Here is a 26,541-nt window from a genome sequence, read left to right as displayed (position 1 = left end):
GATCACTTATCTCCCATCCTCCCCTCTTTCTTTTTTACACTTTACAGCCATTTCTAATTTTTGTTTGTCTCTTCCTCTTTTTCCATTTTTTCCCCCATACAATGAAGGGTAATGAGAAGGTTGAAATTACTTAATCTTTATAAGCATAAGGTAAGATTCAGTAGCTATTTCTGTACTCTCATTAAATGGGATACTTTTCAAGATAATTTATTTTTCATTTAAAAACATTTGCTATTTGAATGTATTTCATTAGAGGCAGCTGATCTGACTACCCTGTGAAAAAAGTGAAAGTCTAAGTTGTTCAGTTGTGTCCACCTCTTTGTGATCCCATGGACTGTAGCCTGCCAGGCTTCTCTGTCCATGGGATTCTCCAGGCAAGAATATTTGAATGTGTTTTCATTTCCTTCTCCAGGGGAATCTTCCCAGCCCAGGAATTGAACCCAGGTCTCCCACATTGCAGGCAGATCTTTCACCCTCTGGGCCACAGTGGCTTCCATATATAGTAACTGATTTTCACTACTCTATTAAAATTGTCCCTGTCCATATTCATCCTTTAGCTTGTGAAAATGATTAAAAAGACTGAGGAGTTCAGAACAGGTCTAAAATACAGAACATCCATCTTGGATAAATAGAGATTATCTTATTTCCCATTTCTGAGAATTAGCCACAATCAGAAGAAATATTAAGATTCTGTTTCAAGTTTAAGTATACATATTTTATTATTTTAATTGATATATATTTGATATGTAACATCATACTAATTTCAGTTCTACAAAATAATGATGTAGTATTTGTATATATCATGAAATGATCACCACAGTAAGCCTAGTTAACACACATCATCACACGTTTATACATATATGCTTTTGTTTCTTATGACAGGAGCCTTTAGGATCTACTCTCTTATAAGTATACATGTTTCAATTTGGATCTCACAACTGTATTCTCTGCTCCTGTATCTAATTCATTTTCTTCTCTTTTATGTATTTACTCAAAAATCAAAATTACTTGGTCTTGGCTTCTCAATATGGGCTGCCCATTATGCTTATTCATTTGTTTGACAAAATGAACACTGTTAGAATATGGATCACAGAAGAAAGATAATTTTTCTTTCATTTTGGAAACATACATCTTAGAATTAAATTTTAAGGTCTTTTATCCCAGATTTAATTTCTCAGGAAAAAAAAGGAGAGAAGACAATAATAAGTTACTCTATTAATTTATCTTTGACTCATTCAGTCACTGTACAACACTTTGAGGCTCTTAGTACCTTAGAGAATATGTACACCCATTAGTGGAGTAAAATGAGAAACAAGTATTCCAAATATATGACATAATCTCTCAACAGAAATACTTACAGGGATTTCTGAAGAATTATGGAGATTTTGACCATTTATTGTCCATTTTAGGACTCAATAAGGTGACCAGAGATGTGAAATCAAAGCTATTAACCAAAGGGAAAATTTCAGCTTTAAGGTAAAATAAAGAGTTAGAAATATCATAGGAAGAAGTGCAAGCGTGCCAGTTAGGAGACAATTGAAGAAATGAAACATGGATGACAAACCAGAGAACAAGAATGAAGTATAAAGTGGAAAATACAAAGAAGCATTGTCATAAAATTTTAGGATACTACATTATAAGTAGACTAATATTTATTTTGAGACAAAAAACAATTACCGGAATATTCAAGCATAGGATTTATGTAAAAATATATCTTTAGAAGTTTATCTCTGGTTGCAATACCATAGGATTTGAGGGTGCAGTTTGGGAAGTTAGAAAAGTATTGAAATAATTGACCAAAAAAAGTAAAACAGATAGAGGAGGTGATATAAAGGAAGCAAAAATTGGAGGATGGTTTAAATCTTTTTGGGTATCATATAGAGACAACCCGCTGTGTTAGAAAAGTGACATTATTCTTGTTGATGTTATTGTGGTTTTACTTCTTCATATCTGCATGATTCATATCCAAGATAGTGCACATATTATCTTAGGAGATATCAGGGGTGCAAAACAAGTGATCAAATATACATATTTATAAGAAACAATTCAATAACAAAGGCTTTATGATACAATTAACTGGAAAACATTTCATCAGGTTTTACTATTTGACATTTGATATATATCCAATGAAAAATAAGGCTGTCTTCCCTTCAGTAAAACATTTATTATATTAAAATAATGTGGGATTGTGTTAATATATTTTGGAGTTATATATTTAATTTTTATTTCATATTTTAAATTGAGTTTCAGAAGAAATAGCTAGCTCAAAATATCAAAGGCTCTCATGTCATAGCTGGAATTAAAATGCAAATGATTGCTACTATATACCGTTTTTTAAACTTCAACCACCTTATTAAATTCATCATTATGTTTCCATTGAGGATTTTATTTTATTTTTTTTCTGTTCTTTGACAGTCTTTTTTTTTTTCATTTATTTTTATTAGTTGGAGGCTAATTACTTTACAATATTGTAGTGGTTTTTGCCATACATTGACATGAATCAGCCATGGATTTACATTTAAAGGAATTTTAGAATGAGTAGCAATAATTAAAGAAAACAGGCAAAAAAAATTATAGAAAGAAAGAGTGCATTTGCTTTAGTTAAAAGAATGACTAGTGATCATTTTAAACTTAAAAAGACTACTATATACACATTATATGTATATATACATTGTAAGTAACAATATTAATAAAGATACTTTTAGATATGAGTGCTGAGAAGATCAAGGTGAGCATTAGAGTCTATAACAATAGAAGCATAATAACTTTGCACAAAACAGCCTTGAAAATGCAGGGCCTGGTTTATCAGAAAAATAATATTTCTTTTAAATATGTATGAAGCTGTAAACAGATAATTTTCTATAATTTATCTCCCTACTGCATGCTATCATTACATCTTCCTGGATAAAGAGATCATAATGAATTATGTAAATTCTTGATTGTGTTATCAAGCACTCTTGTACCTTGATAATCATTGCTTGATTCTTTGCAATTTGGAAATAATGACCATCAGGATGATCACTATCTATTTGTAATCCATTCAAAGAATCAATACCAAGATTGGTTTATATGATTAATGAGTATACTCTAATTAAAAGTGTGACAACAATATGTTGAGAAGCCAAAATAACTCACTGTGTTTTTGTACAAATTACTTCCTGAAAGAATGGACATTTTTTTAAACGAACTTGAACATAACAAAGTGCCTAACATTATCTGAATTAGCAACAGAATTATTTTTATTGACCTTGATAAGGCTCAAATATCTTTTGATACTTTTTATACACTATAAAATCATAGAACTTATGCTCCAGTTCACAGATTAAAAATCAATCTATATAGAACTTATAACATTGAAGAACTATAGGTGAAACAACTTCATAAATTACAAAAACTAGCTGAAATAGTAAACATTTGTTTATGTTTTTGTATTTCTATTATAGTTAGAAGTTGACATATTTTTACTTTTTATTTTGCTTTTTTTATAAACAATAAATATATCACCAAATTTATTAATATTCTGCCCATATTTCTTTAGCTATTATATTTATGAAAACCTATAATGATTATATTGTGCTACCCCCACATTGCACTTATATTCATTCTTTTGATAAACTCTCACTTTAATATAACAAAATAAGCTCCCAATGTTTCAATTGTATTTATGACTATAAATTAGCACCTGTCATTTTACACTAGTATAAAGAAAGTATTGCTGACAATGCTTGACAGTATATGGTAGTTTTTCCATATAATCAAGTAAAACACTATGAAGTGTATAGAGAATACATTAACATTAAACTCCTGCAATTAAATTTCTCAAATTGTTATATAAATATAAATACAACGAAAACTGATCTAAAAGTAAGTTGAAACCTGTTTTTTAAATTGAAGACTGTGACCCTTTGTAATTTGCAAATCATTTAAGCTGTATAAGAATAAGTTTTAAAAAGCCCTTTCAGTTGAAATGTTTTAGATAATTTGTAATAAAAAGTCAAAAATTTAACTCGTTCATTCACTTTTTGCTCAACTTCGTTTCCATTTTAAAAGTCACAATAAGGTATATTAATAATATCAATATGAAGAGAATATGTGAAAATAGAAAAATGAGAGTGATAAAAGGAGGGAGGCAGTAGGGGTGTGGAAGGGAGAGTGAGAAAATGAGAGGTTAATTGAAAGATGGAAGACACAGGCATTGGGATAAAGGATTCAGAGGACATGCAGTAGCATAGCATCTACTTTGTAAATAGGAGCATGCATAAACAAAGTGTAAGCTGGATTGATACATCACAATCAATACAGAAATGTTCCTGTCTACCACATTTGTTAAGCTCAAGTTGTAGTAGGTTTTCTGTAGACTTAATACAATTTTCTACATAGAACACAGGAAAATTTTCAGTTTTTTCCCAGATGACTTTAATTATTTTTCTTGCCTCATCCCACTGGCTACAACCACACTAGATGTTGTGAGAGTCAACATCCTTGGTTGGTTCCTTATCTTAGGAGAAAAAATAATTATCTTTTACTATTAAAGATGATGTTAGCTGTAGGTTTTATAAAAATACCTTTTATGAGATAAAAAGGATTACCTTTTACTCATAAGTTGCTAACAGTTTGTCACAAGAATGTAGTTTTTAATTTTTTCCAATGTTTTTTCTGCATCTAGTGAGATAGTCATGTTTTTGTTCATTTAGTAATGTGAGTTGTATTTATTTATATTCAAATATTAAACCAACTCCACATTTCTGTGATAAACACACTTGATTGGGGTGAAAAAAAAAATGTGTCAGAGTGGGAAAAAATAGTGTTAGCCGCTCAGTCGTGTCTGACTCTGAGACCCCAGGGAATGTTGCCTGCCAGGCTCCTCCATCCATGGAATTCTCCAAACAGCAAGACTGCAGTGGGTATCCAGTCCCTTCTCCAGGGGATCTTCCCGACCAGGATCAAACACAGGTCTCCCACACTGCAGGCAGATTCTTTACCATCTGAGCCACCCTTTTTATATACTGTTGAATTGATTTGCTACATTTAAAAAACAGCAACATTTTATTTCAGGATAGTTTTAGATTTATTTTAAAAAGTTAGAAAGAGTGCAGACTTCCTGTATACATTTACCCTGTTTTACCCTCTTGCTCAAATAAATACCTCAGTCAAAAGGAATTTATACATATATCTTCTGCTACCAGCTCTAACATCAGTCATAGTCACATAGTTCCATCCTACTAGATGAAGGAACGTAAGAGAATCTTCTCATACACCAGAAAGCAGAGAGCCAGAAATTGCACCATGTCTTTGAACCACGGGGCTGCAAATTGGCAGCCAGGAGAGCCTGAATTTTCTTCAAGAAATGTTTTATTTAAATAGTACCACATTGTAAACTTTTTAACAGACAGTGCAGTGTATGTGTTTTTGCATTTGCTAAAATTATCATCATTAGCTGCTGTACACTTGGAACATTCACATAAATGTGATACTACCTGTGGTGTGTTATACCAATGCAACAATGGATGTATTTTTGTACAGTACAATGCTAAAAATGCCATCCATGAGACTTCTTTCTTCTGTTCTAACTTTCTTTCTTAATATTGTATCAAAAATAACTGAATAGTCTACTACTCAAGGAATATTCTAATAAAGCCTCTACAGACTATCCTTACAACACTGACCTCAGACTCTCTAAAAACTCATCCACCATTCATTTGAAGATTTTCACATGGACTTCACATGTACAGTATTCTACACATTACAAATCTCTTTCATTAGACAACAGTTCCTTTTCACAGGAAAAACTTCAGGTTTTAAGCTGTTGCACTGAATCTCATTTAAGATAGGACTCAATATTTAAAAGATAATAGTGAAAACTTCCTTATATTTGTATATGATTTACATTTTCAAAATATTTTATGCATAATGGCCTTTCTCTAGCAATTAGAATATTAAGCACCTGATAAAAGAGCAAGCAGTGTAATTGATTTCCTGCATTTGGTATTTTTGTGTATATTATTTTATAAGTTCTGAAAGTCCTTCAAGTTGATACTCAAAACTTTCACTATTTATTTATGTAATGATTTATTTGTGTCCATCTCAGTTGCAAATTATAAGTGGAAACTCTTTCATAGTTCATTGCTTTATAATAAGGAATAAATTTGATTTTAAGAGGCATCATTAGCTTATACTAGATTAAGTTGAAGCCATGTTTTCAGGAGAAAATGTTTATTTTTATTATTTGAACTGAAATTTTAATTTTCTTCACATTACCTTCATCAGTCTATTTAGCATACATATTTCCAAAATATAACTGCCCATTTATATCAGAAAAAAAGTAATTATACATATGTTTTTATGTACACATAGGCTTATGTATACACACATGCTCATATTTGTGTGTATGTTAGAATTTAGTGATTGCAAAATTTTGAAATATATATTTAATTATAGTTAGAGCAGACATATTTGAAAATATTATAAAGGCATTACTATCTTTCAAACTGTGTTATTCAGTTTCTAGGTATCTTTAGCTAAAATAATCCCTGGGTGTAAGGACAAGCTTCATTTCTCTCACTTTAATAAAAGTTTATATATTTTAATAATTTAATAATAATTGAGTAAAATGTATGAACTACTTGTACCTGGCTCTTTTCACTCAGCATTTACTTCTAAAGTCATTTACCATGCTAGGTGCAACAATACTTTGTTCTTTTGAGTGATGTATGGGGACTCCATTTCAGGCTTCACCCCTTGTTGTTTATGTAATCACTCATTGGTCGTTTGGGTTGTTTCCAGTTTATGGCTATTAAAATCAAGCTACTACAAAAGTATGTGTCTATGTCCTTGTATGGAAATATGTTTTTATTACTTCTGGTCATACACCTAGAACTTGAGTATATATGGTAGATATATTCTTAACACTTTAAGAAAAAACTGCCAATATCTGATCCAAAACATTTACATGCATTTAGATTCCTATCAGCAGTGCTAAGAATCCCAGCTATTTCACATGATACTCTTGTTAACAGTTGCTATGTTCAGTCTTTAATTTTTTTCCTTTAATTTGTGTTACTCTATTAGAGATATAGTGATGTTTTGCTGTTCTTTTAATTTACATTTATTTAAATAATACTATTTTCATGTATCTTTTATGAGTATGTATTTCATGTATCTATCTCTAGGTCTATTTGTTCAAATTAAATTTTAATTGTGATTATCATATTTGTCAGCTGTGTTTTTTTTTTCTTGTTACAAATTTTCATTGCAAGTACTTTGCTAGATATTTTTTAAAAATTTTGTCTCCTAGTCTGTGATTGTGTGTGTGTGGGTGTGTGTGCGTACACTCATGCGCTCAGTTGCTCAGTTGTGTCTGAGTCTTTGTGACCCTATGGACTATAGTTCATGGAATTTTCCAGGCCAGAATACTGGAGTGAGTTACCATTTCCTCCTGCATTAGATCTTCCTTACCCAGGAATCCAAACTGCGTCTCCTGTGTCTCCTTAAATTGACAGGCTGATTCTTTACCACTGAGGCACTTGGGAAACCCAGTCTGTAACTGGGTCTTCTTTTCCATTTTGGGCTTACCTTGTGGTTCAGTTGGTAAAGAATCTGCCTGCAATGTGGGAGACCTGGGTTTGATCCCTGGGGTGGGAAGATCCCCTGGAAAAGGAAAAGGCTACCCACTCCAGTCTTCTGGCCTGGAGAATTCCATAGACTGTACAGTCCACGGAGTTGCAAAGAGTTGGACAGGACTGAGTGACTTTCACTTTCACAATGGTGAATATTGAAGATCAAACTTTTTTTTATATTTTACAAGACAAAGTGGCTTTTTTCTTCTTTCATTGTCATCCTATTACAATAGTGTTGCCTCTCATAAGGTAAATATTTGTTCTTATTTTTTTTCTAAAAGTTTAATAACTGACTTTCTTACATCTAGACTAGTGCCTGCCAACCCTAGCCCTATTAATATTCGACTGAACAATGCTTTGTCCTGTACTCCGTCTTAGTCATTGTATGTTTACTAACTCTCCTTCTACTGCTACAAGCTATTAGCATCACTTAGCTTTAAAAACCAAATACATGATTTTAATTCATTGAGTGCTTCAGTAATTTCATTTTAGAGCTTTGTAATATTCTGTTATATGACAGTACCACAATATGTTATTTTTAGCATTCCAAAATTCATGTCTGCAGAGTTGAGTATATAAAATGAAACTGTACTTTTCATATGTTGATAGTTATCTCAAAATAACACATACACTTTTACTACTCATTTCAAATGTCACAGAATAAGAAATTTTCCTCATTATTAGCAGAAAAATTATTCCACATTAATACACACTAATATTGAATGATAACATGATATTTGTTCTGTCATTCATTCATTTTACAGAGGTTGATTTATATACTGAATATATGTGAATATATAAAATATGTATTTTCCCCCAAACAGTAGATAAGCTATGTTGAATATATGATGAATATGCATAGAGTTTGCATAGAAGTGGGAAATATGTGTTTATTAGAAATAAATTTTCACATGTTTTACCCTTTAGCTATTGCCAAAAAAGCAAATTTTTTATTAACTAAAAATTTGATTATTTGATGCCAAAATATTTGTATCTTAGATTTTTTATTCTTACCAACTAAAAAAGGAAAGCAAAACAACCCAGCAGTCACAAAAACAGTAACAATTACAGGAGCCACACTAGAAGAACCATATAGCAGAGCTGACAAATAACAAATAGTTTTCAGATGACTTCAGTTGTGAAATCTTTCTCTAGCTTGTCAGTATGTATAAAATATCTTCAGATATTAAATTTTACTCCAGGAAAAAAGGAACCCTCATAGCCTATTTGTGGGAATGTAAACTGTACAACCACTATGGAGAACGGTATGGAGATTTCTTTAAAAACTAGGAATAAAACTACCATATGATCAAGCAACCCCACTTGTGGGCACATATCCTGAGGAAAACATAATTCAAAAAGACACATGGGCCCCAATGTTCATGCAGGACTGTTTACAATAGCCAAATATGGAAACAACTTAAATGTCCATCAAGGAATGGAGATAGAAGATGTGGTATATTACTCAGCCATAAAAAAGAATGAAATAATGTCAGTTGCAGCAACCTGGTTGGACTAGAGATTAAGTCAGAGAAAGACAAATTGTTACATGATATCACAAATATAGAGTTAAAAAAATGGTACAAGTGAACTAGTTTATAAAACAGAAATAGTCACAGATATAGAAAATAAATTTATTAAAGTCAAAAGGAAGGGGAGGAATAAATTAGGAGATTGGGATTAACATATACACACTACTCTATATAAAACAGCTTCCCTGGTGGCTCAGAGGGTAAAGCACCTGCCTGTGATGTGGGAGACCCCCTAGAGAAGGAAGTGACAACCCACTCCAGTATTCTGGCCTGGAGAATCCCATGAGCAGAGGAGCCTGGTGGGCTACAGTCCATAGGGTTGCAAAGAATTGGACATGACTGAGCGACTACACTTTCTTTCTATATAAAATAGGTAACTAATAAGGACCTACTGTATAACACAGGGGACTCTACCCAGTGCTCTGTGGTGACCTACGTGAAAAAGTGAAAGTCGCTCAGTCATGTCCAACTCCTTGTGGCACCATGGACTGTGGCCTGCCAGGGCATTGCAGGTGGATTTCTTACCAGCTGAGCCACCAGGGAAGCCCAAGAATACTGGAGTGGGTAGTCTATCCCTTCCAGGGGATCTTCCCAACCAAGGAATAGAACCAGGGTCTCCTGCATTGCAGGTGGATTCTTTGCCAGCTGAGCTACCAGGGAAGCCCTATATGGGAAAAGAATCTAAAAAACAATGAATATATGTATATGTATAACAGATTGATTTCATTGTATACCTGAAACTAACACAACATTGCAAATTGACTATATTCCAATAAATCAGATGAAATAAACAATAAATTTTCACAGAGAACAAGATGGTGGAATAAGTGGACATGGAGAACATCTCTCATCATGTAAACATCAGGAATACATCTTCAGACACAGAAGTGCATGCAGAACACCAACTGAGAGTGAACAGGTATACCTGATCAGAGGAAAAGAATATATAGACCCATGCAAAACTTGAGATTAAGCCCTGAGACTTTGGAGAGGGAGCACTGACTCCAGGACCCTAGACTACCAAAGAACTAACCCTAGGGAGTATCAAATAGTGAGAACTCACACAAAGGAAACCACTTCAATACAAGACCCGGCACCAACAAACCACCAGCAGCACCCTGTGCAGGACGCCTCATCTAAACAACAAACAAAACAAAAACACAAACCCAATCACCAGCAGACTGGACTGCCACCTCGTTCAGCCTTGCCCATAAAAGGAAAAACAAACAAACAAAAGCTCAGCACAAACCTCGCCCTGTGTGAAGCTTACACAAACCACTGGGCCAACCTTAGGAGGGCAGAAACCAAACGGAAGAAAGAATTCAACCCTGAAGCCTGGGAAAGGGAGACCTCAAACACAGTAAGTTTAAAAAAAAAAATAATGAAAAGGCAGAGAAATACTACACAAATGAAGGAACAAACCAGAAACACAGAAATCCAAATAAATGAAGAGGAAATAGCCAAATTACCTGAAAAAGAATTCAGAATAATGATAGTAAAGATGATCAAAAACACTGAAAACAAGATGGAGAAAATGCAAGAATCAATCAACAAAGAACGAGAATAATTAAAGAATAAACATGCAGAGACAAACAACACAATTACTGAAATTAAAAATACTCTAGAAAGAATCAATAGCAGACTATCTGAAGCAGAACGAATCAGTGAGCTGGAAGATAAAATGGTGGAAATAATTTCTGAAGAGCAGAATAAACTAAAAAGAATGAAAAGAACTGAGGATAGTCTCAGAGACCTCTGGGACAATATCAAAGGCACCAACATTTGAATTACAGGGGTTCCAGAAGAAGAAGAGAAAAAGAAAGGGTGTGAGAAAATTTTTGAAGAGATTATAATTGAAAATTTCACCAACATAGAAAAGGAAATAGTCAATCAAGTCCAAGAGGCAAAAAGAGTCCCATACAGGATAAACCCAAGGAGAAACATGCCAAGACACATACTAATCAAACTAATGAACACTAAACACAAAGAAAGAGCATGAAAAGCATCAAGGAAGAAGCAACAGGTAACATACAAGGGAAACCCCATATGCTCAACAGCTGATCTTTCAGCAGAATCTCTGCAGGCCAGAAGGGAATGGCAGGATATATTTAAAGTACTGAAAAAGAAAAATGTACAACCAAGATTACAGTACACAGCAAGGATCTCATTCAAAATTGATGGGGAACTAAAACTCTTTTCAGACAAGCAAAACTTAAGAGAATTCAGTGTCACCAAACCAGCTTTACAACAAATGTTAAAGGGACTTATATAGTCAAGAAATAGAAGAAAAAAGATCTACAAGATCAACCCTAAACAATTAAGAATGGCAACAGAAACATATATATTAACAATTACTTTAAATGTAAATGGATTAAATACTCCAACCAAAAGACACAGACTGGCTGAATGGATATAAAAACAAGACGCATATATATGCTCTCTACAAGAAACCCACTTCAGACCTAAAGACACATATAGAGTGAAAGTGAGAGGATGAAAAAATATATTCCATGCAAATGGGAAGCAAAAGAAAGCTGGAGTAGCGATTCTCATAGTAGGAAAAATAGACCTTAAAATAAAGAAGATTATAAGAGATAAGGAAGGACACTACATAATGATCAAGGGATCAATCCAAGAGGAAGACATAACAATTGTAGGTAATTATGCACCCAACATAGGAGCACCTCAATATATAAGACAAACACTAACAGACATAAAAGGAGAAAATGACAGTAACACAATAATAGTAGGAGACTTTAACACCCACTCACCCCAATGGACAGATCATCAAAACAAAATTAATAAGGAAACAAGTCTTAAGTGATACATTCGATGAGATGGATCTCATTGATATTTTCGGACATTCCATCCAAATGCAGAGGAATACACCTTCTCAAGTGCACATGGAACATTCTCTAGGATAGACCACATCTTGGTGATTGCAGCCATGAAATTAAAAGACGCTTACTCATTGAAAGGAAAGTTATGACCAACCTAAACAGCATATTAAAAAGCAGAGACATTACTTTGTCAACAAAAGTGCATCTAGTCAAGGCTATGGTTTTTCCAGTGGTCATGTATGGATGTGAGAATTGGACCATAAAGAAATCTGAGTGCCAAAGAATTGATGCTTTTGAACTATGGTGTTGGAGAAGACTCTTGAGAGTCGCCTGCACTGCAAGGAGATCCAACCAGTCCATCCTAAAGGAGATCAGTCCTGGGTGTTCATTGGAAAGTCTGATGTTGAAGCTGAAACTCCAATACTTTGGCCACCTGATGCAAACAGCTGACTCATTTGAAAAGACTCTGATGCTGGGAAAGATTAAGGGCAGGAGAAGAAGGGGATGACAGAGGATGAGATGGTTGGATGGCATCACCGACTCAACGGACATGAGTTTGGGTGGACTCCCGGAGTTAGTGATGGACAGGGAGGCCTGGCGTCCTGTGGTTCATGGGGTCGCAAAGAGTCAGACATGACTGAGTGACTGACCTGAACAGAACTGAACTCAGTTACAAATCAAACCTCAGTGAATTTAAGAAAATTGAAATTGTATCAAGCATCTTCTGCAACCACAATGCTATGAGACTAGATATCAATTACAAGAAAGAAACTGTAAGAAACAGAAACACATGGAGATTAAACAACATGTTTCTAAAAAACCAACAGGTTACTGAAGAAGTCAGAAATAAAAAATATTCTAGAAACAAATGACCATGAAAACATGACAATTCAAAACCTATGGGATGCAGCAAAAGCAATTCTAAGAGGGAAGTATATAGCAGTACGATCCTACCTCAAGAAACAAGAAAAACATCGAATAGAAAACCTAACTTTATACCTAAAACAACTGGAAAAACAGCAAAAAAAAAAAATTACTAGAAGGAAACAAATCATAAAGATCTGAGCAGAAGTGAAAGAAACAATAGTAAAGATTAATAGAACTAAAAGCTGGTTTTTTGAGAAGAAAACCTGACAAGCCTTTAACCAGACTCATCAAGAAAAAAAGAAAGAAGAATAAAATCGACAAAATTAGAAATGGAAAGGAGAGGTTACAACAGAAAATGGAGAAATACAAATGATTATAAGAGACTATCATGAATAACCATATGGCAATAAAATGGATAACCTGGAAGAAATGGACAGATTCTTAGAAAAGTTCAATCTTCCAAGACTGAACCAGGAAGAAATAGAAATTATGAACAACCTAATTACAAGCACTGAAATTGAAGTTGTGGTAAAAAATTTCCCCCAAAAAGAAAGCCCAGGACCAGATGGCTTCACAGGGGAATTCTATTAAACATGCCTATCCTTCTAAAACTCTTTCAAAAAGTTGCAGAGGAAGGAACACTTCCAAACTCATTCTACGAGGCCATGGTCACCCTGATACCAAAACCAGACAAAGAGAACACAAAAAATGAAAATTACAGTCCAATATCACTGATGAACCTAGATGCACAAACTGTCAACAAAATTTTAGCAAAGAGAATTGAGCAGCACATCAAAAACCTCACACACCAAGATCAAGTTGAGTTTATTCCAGGAATGCAAGGATTCTTCAATATATGCAAATCAATCAATGTGATACACCATATTAACAACTTGAAATATGAAAACCAAATGATAATCTCAATAGATGCAGAAAAAGCCTTTGAAAAAATTTAGGACCCATTTATGATTAAAACTCTTCAAAAAATGGACATAGAAGGAACCTACCTTAACATAGTAAAGGCCATATGTGATAAACCTACAGCAAATATTATTCTCAATGATGAGAAACTGAAAGCATTCCCCCTAGGATCAGGAACAAGACAAGGAGGTCCACTTTTACCACTATTTTTCAACATAGTTCTGGAAGTCCTAGCTACAGCAATCAGAGAAGAAAAAGTAACAAAGGGAATCCAGATCAGAAAAGAAGTAAAGTTCTCACTGTTTGTAAATGATATGATCCTGTAAGTAGAAAACCTTAAAAGATAATATCAGAAAATTACTAGAGCTAATCAGTGTATTTAGCAAACTTGCAGGATACAAAATCAATACAAAGAAATCACTTGCATTTCTATATACTAACAATGAAAAATCAGAAAGAGAAATTAATGAATCAATCCTATACACCATTGCAACAAAAAGAATTAAATGTCTAGGAACAAACTTACCTAAGCAGATGAAAGAAGTGTACACAGAAAATTATAAGACACTAATGAAAGAAATCAAAGATGACATAAACAGACTGAGAAATATTCCATGTTCCTGGGTAGGAAGAATCAATATTATGAAAATGACTATACTACCAAATGCAATCTACAGATTCAGTGCAATCCCTATCATATTAGCAATGGCATTTTACACAGAACTAGAACAAAAAATTTCACAATTCACATGTAAACACAAAAGACTGCAAATAGCCAAAGCAGCCTTGAGAAAGAAGAATGGAACTGGAGGAATCAACCTTCCTGACTTCAGATTATACTACAAAGCTACAGTCATCAAGACAGTATGGTACTGGCACAAAATCAGAAATATAGACCAATGGAACAAGATAGAAAGCCCAGAAATAAACCCATAAACCTATGAGTACCTTATTTTTTACAAAGGAGGCAAGAACATACAATGGGGCAAAGATAGCCTCTTCAATAAATGGTACTGGGAAAACTGGACAGCTACATGTAAAAGAATGAAATTAGAACACTTCCTAACATCATACACAAAGATAAACTCAAAATGTATTAAATGCCTAAAGTAAGACCAGAAACTATAAAACTCTTAGAGGAAAATATAGGCAGAGCACTTGAAGACATAAATCAAAGCAAGGTCCTCTAAGACCCACCTCCTAGAGTAACAGAAATAAAAGTAAACAAGTGAGACCTGTTTAAACTTAAAAGCTTTTGCACAGCAAAGGAAACTGTAAGCAAGGTGAAAAGACAACCCTCAGAATTGAAGAAAATAATAGCAAATGAAACAACTGACAAAGGATTAATTTCCAAAATATGCAAGCAGCTCATACAACTCAATGCCAGAAAAACAAACAACTTAATCAAAAAGTGGGAAAAAGACATAAACAGACATCTCTCCAAAGAAGACATACAGATGGCTAACAAACACATGAAAAGATGCTCAACATCACTCATTATTGGAGAAATGCAAATCAAAACCACAATGAGATATCACCTCACACTGGTCAGAATGGCTATCATCAAAATGTCTACAAACAATAAATGCTGGAGAGGGTGTGCACTGTTGTGGGAATGTAAATTGATTCAGCCACTATGGAAGATGGTATGGAGATTTCTTAAAAACCTAGGAATAAAACCACCATATGACCCAGCAATCCCACTGCTAGGCATAGTCCCTGAGGAAACCAGGGTTGAAAATGATACATGTATCCCATTGCTCATTGCAGCACTATTTACAATGGCTAAAACATGGAAACAACCTAGATGTCAATCAACAAATGAATGGAGTTGTGATACATATACATGGTGGAATATTACTCAGCCATAAAAAGGGATGCATTTGAGTCAGTTCTGATGAGGTGGATGAACCTGAACCTACTATACAGAGTGAAATGAGTCAGAAAGAGAAAGATAAATATTGTATTTCTAATGCATATATATGGAATCTGAAGAATTTATTTACAGGGCAGCAATGGAGAAACAGACATAGAGAATAGACTTATGGACATGGAGAGAGGTGAGGAGATGGTGAGATGTATAGCAAGGGTAACATGGAAACTTACATTACCATATGTAAAATAGATAGCCAATGGGAATTTGCTGTATGGCTCAGGAAACTCAAACATGGGCCCTGTATCAATCTAAAGGGGTTGATGGGGTGGGAGATGGGAGGGAGGTTCAAAGGGGAGGGGTTATATGTATACCTATAGCTGATTCATGTTGAGGTTTGACAGAAAACAACAAAATTCTGTAAAGCATTTATCCTTCAATAAAAAATAATTTAAAAAATAAAATTTCAGTCCAAGAGAGTTAGAGAAAGCCAACACCAACGTTCCATATTTCAATGTTATAAAAGCACTAATCAAATGATTTAGTATATTCCAAATGAATAAAGAAGTTTTAATTTTTAATTATTAAGGATAATTTAAGAAGACTTGGAGGAAAAATGATAATTTTCTAGTTTGTGACTTTATTAAGATAGAACAAACAAAATACTACCATACTGTGTAAATAGTTATATTTAACTTGCAAAAAATTTATAATTTTAAAAACTAGGCTTTAAAATTTTATAGAGCTTTGAAACAAATATTAGTAAACTCTATGGTTCCAGACACTGTATATAAATTTCCAATAAGTATGTGTTTAATGAAGATATTTTCATTAGATAAATTGAGACAAAGGTGTTTTTGAAATAACATCATAATATACAAATTATACTGTCCCCTAAAAAGTTTTAACTGTTTGAAATACAGATAACCAATGTTTTTGAGTTAATAATGTGGAATATGTCATGAAAAATAAAAACCTAAGATCCACAAAATGTATTATTTTCTTATCAATAAATTATTTTTCTGGTGAGACCCCAATACTGTAACCACTGGCATATTTGATACTGAAATGATGTAGAATTACATTTAAATTTATCAATCAGTGTATCCACATTTCAAGTGCTCAATCACTGAAAATGACCAGTGACTATCATATTGGACAGCATGGTGGAATATTTCCATCATTGCTCAAGAAATATTAAGCAATGCTGTGGGAGAGATTTTTTTTGAAAGTGCCTGCTGAAACACCAAAGAGGCTACAATAACATATTGTCTTTTCAGTTACTGCCATGTAACTTAGGACAATCAGAATTCTCTACTTCAGTTTCCTCCTCCAGAAAATAACTCTACTAAGATTTCCTGTCTCCCAGGGTTCACATGAGGTTTAAATGTGTAATGCAGGTAAAGTGCCAAGTGTACTTATGTGGTATATATAACTGCTATTGTGGAAATAAATAGTTATCCTTATTCTATGAAGAACCATGAAACACTCTGTTTCCTAATTGTCACAGTTTAAAAATCCCTCCTACTTCCCAGGTACATTGTCATGTTGATGAGAATTTCCTTCTTCCAGCCTACCTCCAAGTCAAACTATTATGCCAACCAGTTTGCTTTCCTTAGACACAACACACAACACCCCCACAGTGGGAGCAAGGCCAGTGTCCAACTTCTGTCAATTCATCCTTTTGCCATTTCTACAAGTCATTGTGTCCACATGAGCCACGATAAGTCCCAAAACAAGGTTGAGCCTATAATTTGTCTTCCAAATAATGTGAAAGTGAGCATAAATCTTGTTTTAGAGTACAACCTTGAAATGGAAATTATCCGAAGCAACGTGGTAAACTAGGGTTATTCTGAGTAATCCTTTAAGCCCCAGAAGAGGCAGAGTAGAACCTGAAGTCCTCAACCTATAGCTTCCTCTGTTGTGCCCTAAATGAAAAATCCCCACCTTACCATTTGATCCTACATCCCTGGACACTGACACTCCTATTTCACAGATGACACACATGACATTTACTCAAAAACAGGTGAAGGCAGAGTAGGTTTAATAGAGTGAAGTTGCTATTCACTTTCTCTCTAGCTTTTTCTCATCACTTCAGCTTTTTTTTTCCTTCTCTTTTCTTGCTTCAAATTTCCTCAGTACTATCATGAAGTGAAAAATGTGTAGCCATTGACACTTTAATCATTATCAAAATATACAGAAGGATTAAGTGACTTACTTTATATTATCCTCTAATCACTGTTTATTCTATGATTCCCAAGGGCCCAGAAAGTGCCCCACAGTCTGTATGTAGAAGCATCTACTTGATTTGCCTTGATTTAAAGGAATGTGACCTTAGTGTTTTCTGCATAAGCAGGGATGAAACAGCATCTCTCGACACTAGTCCCGCAACTCTAGACACTGGACACCATTTCCTGCTTGCCAAGATTTCTACGTATTATATAAAGCACATACTCACTCCTTCTTGCATCTTCTACTACACTCTAGCCTCTGGGTGTTTGTACATTTCAGCAGTTCTTTGTGCTGTGATAGTCACAGACCAGTACTATTTTCTGTGGTTTTCTATTGACGTAGCTGCATGCAGTTTTCTTAACTGTCACCATCACATCCCATTGTTTATTTCTCTTTATATTTCTCCACAAATAAACATTTGTTAATGTACACATTATATACCTTTATATCCAGAAATGAGAAGTAAACTGTTTAACCTTGTTATGATTTACCTTCCAACTGGAGAGCTGTTAATAATGTCAGATTACATCAAACCCTGTTAACATAATGTGATTGGGCATTAATCTTTATCAAGGCAATCTTTTTATAATAATTTCCCAAATAACTGATTGTTGTGTGCACAGATCTTCCCCAGGTACATAAAATAGACTTTGAAATATATCTTGACCACTCATTACCTCCTCCAGTGATGAAAACTCGTCACATTAAAGACGAGTTTCATGTTATGCAATTTCATTAAAAGGTAGTGTGTTTTTCACTATTCTATTCTTGTATGTCTTCATACAAATTATCATGTATCCGTAATATGACAGATTTTAAGGAGGCAACATTTCAATTAATATCACCATCACCACAGTGACACCTGCATAAAAATATACAAATAATCTACAATCAGTTCTTTTTTTTAACAATATAATTATTGAATACTTACTATGTGTTCCACACTATGCAATGTTTAAGCTTTGCATATTTGTTTAGCATATGTAATAGAAATTAGTGGGTCTTCATTCTTCATAGTTGGGTTACACAGATAACTAACCTTCACTTTTAGAATATTTTATTTTCATAATGATGAATGTACCCTGCTAGGTCATACCTGTGTTACTTCTGACAGCTAATGTTTAAGCTGCATTAAATCTACTTTCATTGAACATCTTGAGTATAAATCCTATATGCTCATAAAAATGAACTGTAATCTGTATCAGATAATGATCATTTTAGAGGTGCATTTTTAAATGATCTGAAAATTTTGGTGTCTTATTGCTTCCAGAATGGGCTTCATTATTTGACTTATTGTCCTTTTCCAGGGAATAAGCTGGAATTTTAGGCATAAATTCCATGACATTATAAAAAAAGTTATTGAGGAAGATCAGGAACTTGTGTTCAAGGCAGCAACATTTGGCTTGGATGAACTGGATGAAATAGTTTTACTTTATTTTTGTTGGTTTGATAGTTTACACACTAATTTCCAAAGTTCCTCATAGTTTGTCACTCAAAGGCTTCAGTTCAGTTCAGTTCAGTCGCTCAGTCATGTCTGACTCTTTGGGACCCCATGGACTGCACCATGCCAGGCTTCCCTGTCCATCACCAACACCCAGGGTTTACTCAAACTCATGTGCATTGAGTTGGTGATGCCATCCAACCATCTCATCCTCTGTTGTCCCCTTCTCCTCCTGCCTTCAATCTTACCCAGCATCAGGGTCTTTTCAAATGAGTCAGTTCTTCGCATCAGGTGGCCAAAATATTGGAGTTTCAGCTTCAGCATCAGTTCTTCCAATGAATAGTCAGGACTGATTTCCTTTATGATAGACTGGTTGGTTCTCTTTGCTGTCCAAGGGACTCTCAAGAGTCTTCTCCAACACCACAGTTCAAAACCATCAATTCTTCAGGGCTCAGCTTTCTTTATAGTCCAACTCTCACATCCATCCATGATTACTGGGAAAAAAATAGCTTTGACTAGATGGATCTTTGTTGGTAAAATAGTGTCTCTGCTTTTTAACATGCTGTCTATGTTGGTCATAACTTTTCTTCCAAGGAGCTCCTGCTGCTGCTGCTGCTAAGTCACTACAGTCATGTCTGACTCTGTGTAACCCCATAGATGGCAGCCCACCAGGCTCCCCTGTCCCAGGGATTCTCCAGGCAAGAACACTGGAATGAGTTGTCATTTCCTTCTCCAATGCATGAAAGTGAAAAGTGAAAGTGAAGTCGCACAGTCGTGTCCGCCTCTTAGCAACCCTATGGACTGCAGCCTACCAGGCTCCTCTGCCCCTGGGATTTTCCAGGCAAGAATACTGGAGTGGGTTTCCATTGTCTTGTCCACTTCCAAGGAGCAACTGTCTTTTAATTTCATGGTTGCCGTCCTATCTGTGGTGATTTTGGAGCCCCAAAAATTAAGTCTGCCACTGTTTCCCCATCTATTTGCCATGAAGTAATGGGACTAGATGCCAAGATCTTAATTTTTTGAATGGCTTAGCAGGCATCTTTACCACTGAGCAACCTGGGAAGTCCTATGTATATATGTGTGTGTATATTTGGATTTTTTTTTAATGTTGATTTTTTTTTCCTGGATACATTATTATGTATGCCAAAATTCATTAGAATTATTTGGCAGTTTGCTAGTGTTTCTCCATTTTAAAATATGTAATTTTATTAGATTGACTTTAACTTTTAAAGAAACATTTTATTTATCTTTGTTGTTTTTTCCTATCCTGGTTCCTTTCTTATTCTTCGTTGTTTTTCTGAAAATAAAACTAATTAAACATAAGCCATATAGGCTCGCATATTTTTATACTTAAATTTTTCATCATTTGTATGATATAACTGATTCTTTAGATATATCTGTTCTATAGGAATGAGCACAGAATATACCTTTTTAAAATATTCATGAACCCACTGTTTCTTAGGTTACCATTCTTTCATAGAAATTAGTTTGTCATTAGTTATGCAAAATAGTCCCTGAAAACTTTTAGAAGCTCATATTTTTCGAAGTTCTGTGCCTCAAACTATCTTTGTTTCTTTGTGTTTTTTTTTCTCTTTTATTGGTTCTCAGTTTCCTTGTATCTACAACAGATGATAAAATGATAAATTATATTATAGACAGAAAATGAATTTTTAAGTTTTTTAATAAAAACACCAACAGTTTAAACTTCTAACAAATATGACTATGTTCTTCAACATCTGCAGAAAATGTCAGGAAATTCAAAGTTTGTAAACACTTTTCCACATGGCATATTCAAAAATTCACAAACACATATGATCATTACTTTTCTACATATTAAATAACATTGGCAGTAGAAAGTAAAAAATATTGGTAGCTATTGAAATCCATATAGAGGTTCTCAGGTGGTGCCACGATAATGAATCTACCCACCAATACAAGAGACACAAGACACGGGTTCAATCCCTGGGTTTGGGAAGATCCCCTGGAGTAGGAAATGGCAAACCACTCTGGTATTCTTGCCTGGAAAATTCCCTGGACAGAAGAACCTTGCAGTGTGCAGTTCAGGGGGTCACAGGTGCAAAGGGTCACAATCGCAAAGAGACATGACTAAGCGAGCACAAGCACAAAAAAGCACAATGAAGTCTATAACAAGTACCAGGCTAGGTAGATAAGTAATGGATTTTTCCCTGAATTTGTTTTGCTCAACAGTATGATTTCATTTCTGAACAACTGACTGAAATATTGTATATGTATATATCAAAGTTTAGCCATACACTGTCTCAAAATTCATCCTATTCCAGAAGAGCCTTTCTTCAGGAGAGCCTTTGTGCCGCCAAACCCTGTTTTGCCCATGTTTTTGTTGCATCATTTATCCATTTAAACCTGGTTTTCCTTAAAAGCCAGTTTTTGTTTTCTGTTTAAGATGCCCCCCCAAACTTAACCTATTTGTTAAATGATTTTAAATGAAGGAAATTATTTGAAAATTATGTAATATTTTAATATTCTGCTATTGCTTCAAAACACCACTCTGCTTTCACATGCTATTATACTTTATTTCTTTATATAGATAAATAACAGCCTAAAGGCAGGCCCAGTCTTAGCACTAGCAAGAAAGTTGGGTATAAATGGCGGCCCACATACCATATGTCCAGATACTTAAAAGTTAAAATCCAGTTAACAGATTGTGAAATAAAGTATATTCTATCCTTCTGCCTTGACAAATATATCTTCATAAAGTCCTGGAAAGTCAGGATTGAATTTGGAAATATTGGACTTCTTATAGTTCCAGAATAAAGTATGATATTATGTAGAGAGCCAGCCTGCCTGCAGTCTACATTCTGTTCTCACCCATGGCTCCCTTCTGCACTGTGAGAAGATCAGAACATATGCAGGTGAACCAGTTTCCCATGAGACCACGTTTTGTTCATATACCCTGAAAACAAATTGAGTTGGCTACTATGTCTGTGGACAGACCTGGGGTAAATGTCCATGCAAACTCAGGTATTGGTCTTAGAATCATTTGAATTTAGAATTTCACTCTCAAGTATCCCATGCATGACCTCCAAAAGTAGAGGCACAGGCTCTAAGTGGAAACTTTCCCTTGGCCGGAGTGGTATGTGTAGAAATGGAATCTAGTAGGCTGCAGAACATGGGACTGATGCAGATGACCTTTCTCCATGCTGAAAAGATAGTGGTACATTGATGAAATTCTTGTCTCCAAGTGCATTAGTGAAAATCCCAGATGCAATAAAACAGAAATGCTCACAGACTGATTTAAGGTGATTAGAACATATTACTTCTCAAACTAAATTGAAGCTCACAAAGAGAAGCAAGAAGAGAGATACTAGGGGGATAAACACACTTAGGGAAAGGTATTTATTGGTGGAAGAATCATACTATCTTGATCCTGAGATATGCAATGGTTATATTCCTTCTCAGTCTCTCTGTCTTCCCCTCTTTCTTTTGGCCTCTCCTTTACTTTCTCCTCCTCAACAGTTTCTCCAAATATGGCCTGGGTATAAGAATGAGAATCAAAATTTGAACAAATGGATTCCAACAGATGGAACCATGGCTGGGCCAGTGACACCCACATCTTTTACTACAATGATGCACAAAAATAGGTAAAATGTGCTTTACCAACATCTGTAGCTTGCCAAATTTTTTGAGCTGAGCTGGTGGCCAAAATAGAACTGTACTAAGTGTAATCAAACTCATGTCCATTGAGTCAGTGATGCCATTCAACCATCTCATCCTCTGTCATTCCCTTCTCCTCCCACCTTCAATCTGTCCCAGCATCAGGGTCTTTTCCAAGGAGTCAATTCTTTGCATCAGGTGGCCAAAGTATTGGAGTTTCAGCTTCAGCATCAGTCCTTCCAATGAATATTCAGGACTGATTTCCTTTAGGATGGACTGGTTGGATCTCTTTGCAGTCCAAGGGACTCTCAAGAGTCTTCTCCAACACCACAGTTCAAATGCATCAATTCTTCAGCACTCAGCTTTCTTTATGGCCCAACTCTCACATCCATACATGACTACTGGAAAAACCATAGTTTTGACTAGACGGACCTTTGCTGGCAAAGTAATGTCTTGACTTTTTAATAAGCTGTCTAGGTTGGTCATAACTTTTCTTCCAAGGAGCAAGTGTCTTTTAATTTCATGGCTGCAATCACCATCTTCAGTGATTTGGGAGCCCCCCAAAATAAAGTCTGTCACTGTTTCCATTGTTCCCCCATCTATTTGCCATGAAGGGATGGGACCGGATGCCATGAGCTTGGTTTTTTGAATGTTGAGTTTTAAGTGAAATTTTTCACTCTCTTCTTTCACTTTCATCAAGAGGCTCTTTATAGTTCTTTGCTTTCTGCCATAAGGGTGGTACCATCGGCATATCTGAGGTTATTGATATTTCCCCTGGAAATCTTGACTCTTGGAGAAAGAAAATGTCCATCCTCCTCCTATTGCCCCACCACCAGTTGAAATCCCTGATCGTTTTATAATGCCACCAGACAAGCACCACATGAGCCATATTCTATCAAAGCAACATGGCAACACATCAGGATGCCAGCATCTCCCTTGCAACATGTGCCCCACGAGCACTATAATCAGCCACACAAGGATATTCATGCTCCTCCAGCAGAACTGTTCCACCTCTACCTTGTTCAGTCAGGAAACCTTTCCTAATTGAACAAGGATTTAATATTCAACAAAATATTCAACAGCAACTTAATAACCCCCCTGATTCAGGATGACTCAAATTCAGGTGCTAAAGAACTATCACCTCCTACCCTAGCATCTGCTCACCATCATCCTGAATATCAAGGTCAGCCAATGGTCTCACACCCTTATATTATGTCTCCACTGCAACAATATGTACTACCCCGACCTCCTCCACCACCAATAAACCATTAAGTACCACAGCCTCCCCAGGCCACAGGTACTCCTCACTTGATGTATAGCTAAGTTCCACCTCCACCAATTATCTCTGCTCCACCACCAATTACCCCTCCCTGGGCATATCATTGCCCAGATGCCATCTTATATGAATCATCCTCCAAGACCTCCCCCACCTCAACATGGAGGTCATCCTATAACTGTACATCCTCCTCATCATTATAACCCTCACTCTTCACCCCAGTTCACTGAAGATCAAGGAACTCTGAGCCTTCTATTTATACAACCACAAGGAAGGAGCCTTGGTATGTAGCCTGCACCAAGAGGGCCACCTCTTCCTCCACAAATGCAGGGTCCTCCTTCTCAAGCCCCACTTCCTGAACCACATCATCCCTATCAGACAGATATAGGCCATATTATCAATAATAGTATTCTGAACTGAAGGTGTGATGAGGAAACAAAACTTATGTATAGTTAATCTTTTAATTAAGCCTTGACTAGGGAAGGAGAACACCTCTTACTGAGATGGCTAAAATATTTAGGGTCTTGTCTCTTGAAATGGTTTTAAATCTTGACTTAGGGTTGATATCAAGTATTATACTGCAATGTGGATACGTAACTGAGTTGAGGACAGCTATATTTTAACATATTTGTTCCTCTGTTGTGGTAAATTGACCCATAGGTGACCATTTGTAAAAATTCTGAAAAAAAAGTTTTCATTGTTCTCCTTTCAAAGCTAAACTCAATGTTTAATTTTTCTTTTGAAACATTATGTTAATTTGTGTAAAAAGATTAAATTTCAGTATGGCTGTAAAAGGCTATTTTTATTTGAATTTAAGTGCAGTCACATATTATTTTTTAAGCCAAGTGTTTTACCACTAATTTCTCAGAGATACAATAAAATCCTAAAAGTAAAAATATAAAATGAAAACAAACAAAATAAAGCATCCTATAAGTGCATCTATATATTGTGGGCAAATAGATTACTTATTATCTCTGTTTAATTTTTCTTATTACTCTTGTCATTTTTTATGCTGTTTTTATCAAAATTGAGCATTTCCAAATAGTACACAATCTCACATCATGTCTTAGGGTTTCCACCTCCTTTTTAAAGTAAAAACTGTTTTTCAAATGGGTTTTAATGATAAAATCCTTCATTTTTTATATGACATTTTAAAATGTTTTATATCAGGCATCACAAATTATGATGGAATAGAATTAAAAATGATACAAAATTATAAGGTGTTTTCCCTTACTTTTCATCTGCTGATCCCTTGCATTACTATACCTCTCTCTCTTTTTGATTTGAAAGTCTATTTTCATAACAAAACACAAACTACACTAAGGCAGACAATGAAACACAGGTATTCATCAACATACTTGACTTTTTTTTCCCCAGTTATTTGAAATGCTCCATTGGGGAAGTATAAATTAAAAAAAAAAAAGTAGAGGAAGATATCAAGATTAGCTCTGTCACTATGCATTAGCAAAGGTCAAATTTCCACATGTGAGATATTTTAAAGCAAAGAATCAAGGTAGATTTTTAGTGAAATATGTTTAATATTCCTTTTATCAATCAAAAGGAATGAAGATAATTTTATCTTTAGTTCATCAGTAATAAGCACTCCCACGCACTTCCACAGTTGTAATATAATTCATGACATGCTTTTATTCTAAATACTTGTCAGATTCTATTAAACATAATTTCTTTCAACTTTACTTTTCAACTAGATGTGAACAAATAACTTTTGAATATTTAGCAGTTTCTATTTTCCAAAAGATCCTTGTTAATCCATGTTTAGCTAAAGCTCTTCATGCAATGAATGTCTGTTATTCAGAACTATATGCCCAGCAACAGAATGCTCCATTAACTTCTTGTATTTTTTTCTTCAATAAGCAAATTTTAGCAAAGTTCGTAGAGTTCTAAAATTATTTAAAATAAAATCTTAAGCAATTCATTGTTCACAATAATTTTCATGAGTTATTTTTCACTTACTTTCTTATTTGTATTAATTTATACCTAGATAGGGCTTCCCTGGTGGCTCAGTTGCTTAGAATGTGCCTGCAATGCAGGAGATCTAGGCTTAATCTCTGGGGGTTGGGAAGATCCCCTGGAGAAGGAAATGGCAACCCACTCCAGTATTCTGGCCTGGAAATTACATGGACAGAGGAGTCTGGAGGGCTACAGTCCTTGGGATTACAAGTGTCAGACACAACTGAGTGATTTAACGTATCTAGATACAATCACATGCAAATAAGATATTCTTTATTTTTCAGTATGGTAGAAAATGACAATATCAAAATCATTAGTATAATTAGAATCAGTTCAGTA

The 26,541-nt window shown here is 34.8% G+C and overlaps 1 pseudogene; it reads left to right on the top strand.

Annotated features, from left to right (window-relative positions):
- LOC110127743 (E3 ubiquitin-protein ligase Hakai-like) overlaps window positions 1–24,635 on the top strand; it is a 48,860-nt pseudogene extending 24,225 nt beyond the window's left edge.
- Window positions 24,636–26,541: the final 1,906 nt, after the last annotated feature.

The sequence above is a fragment of the Odocoileus virginianus genome, chromosome 8 (assembly GCF_023699985.2).
Source record: "Odocoileus virginianus isolate 20LAN1187 ecotype Illinois chromosome 8, Ovbor_1.2, whole genome shotgun sequence".
In the NCBI taxonomy this organism is placed as follows: Eukaryota; Metazoa; Chordata; class Mammalia; order Artiodactyla; family Cervidae; genus Odocoileus; species Odocoileus virginianus.
Note: the sequence above shows the minus strand (reverse complement) of the source record. Positions and strands in the feature narration are given on the sequence as shown.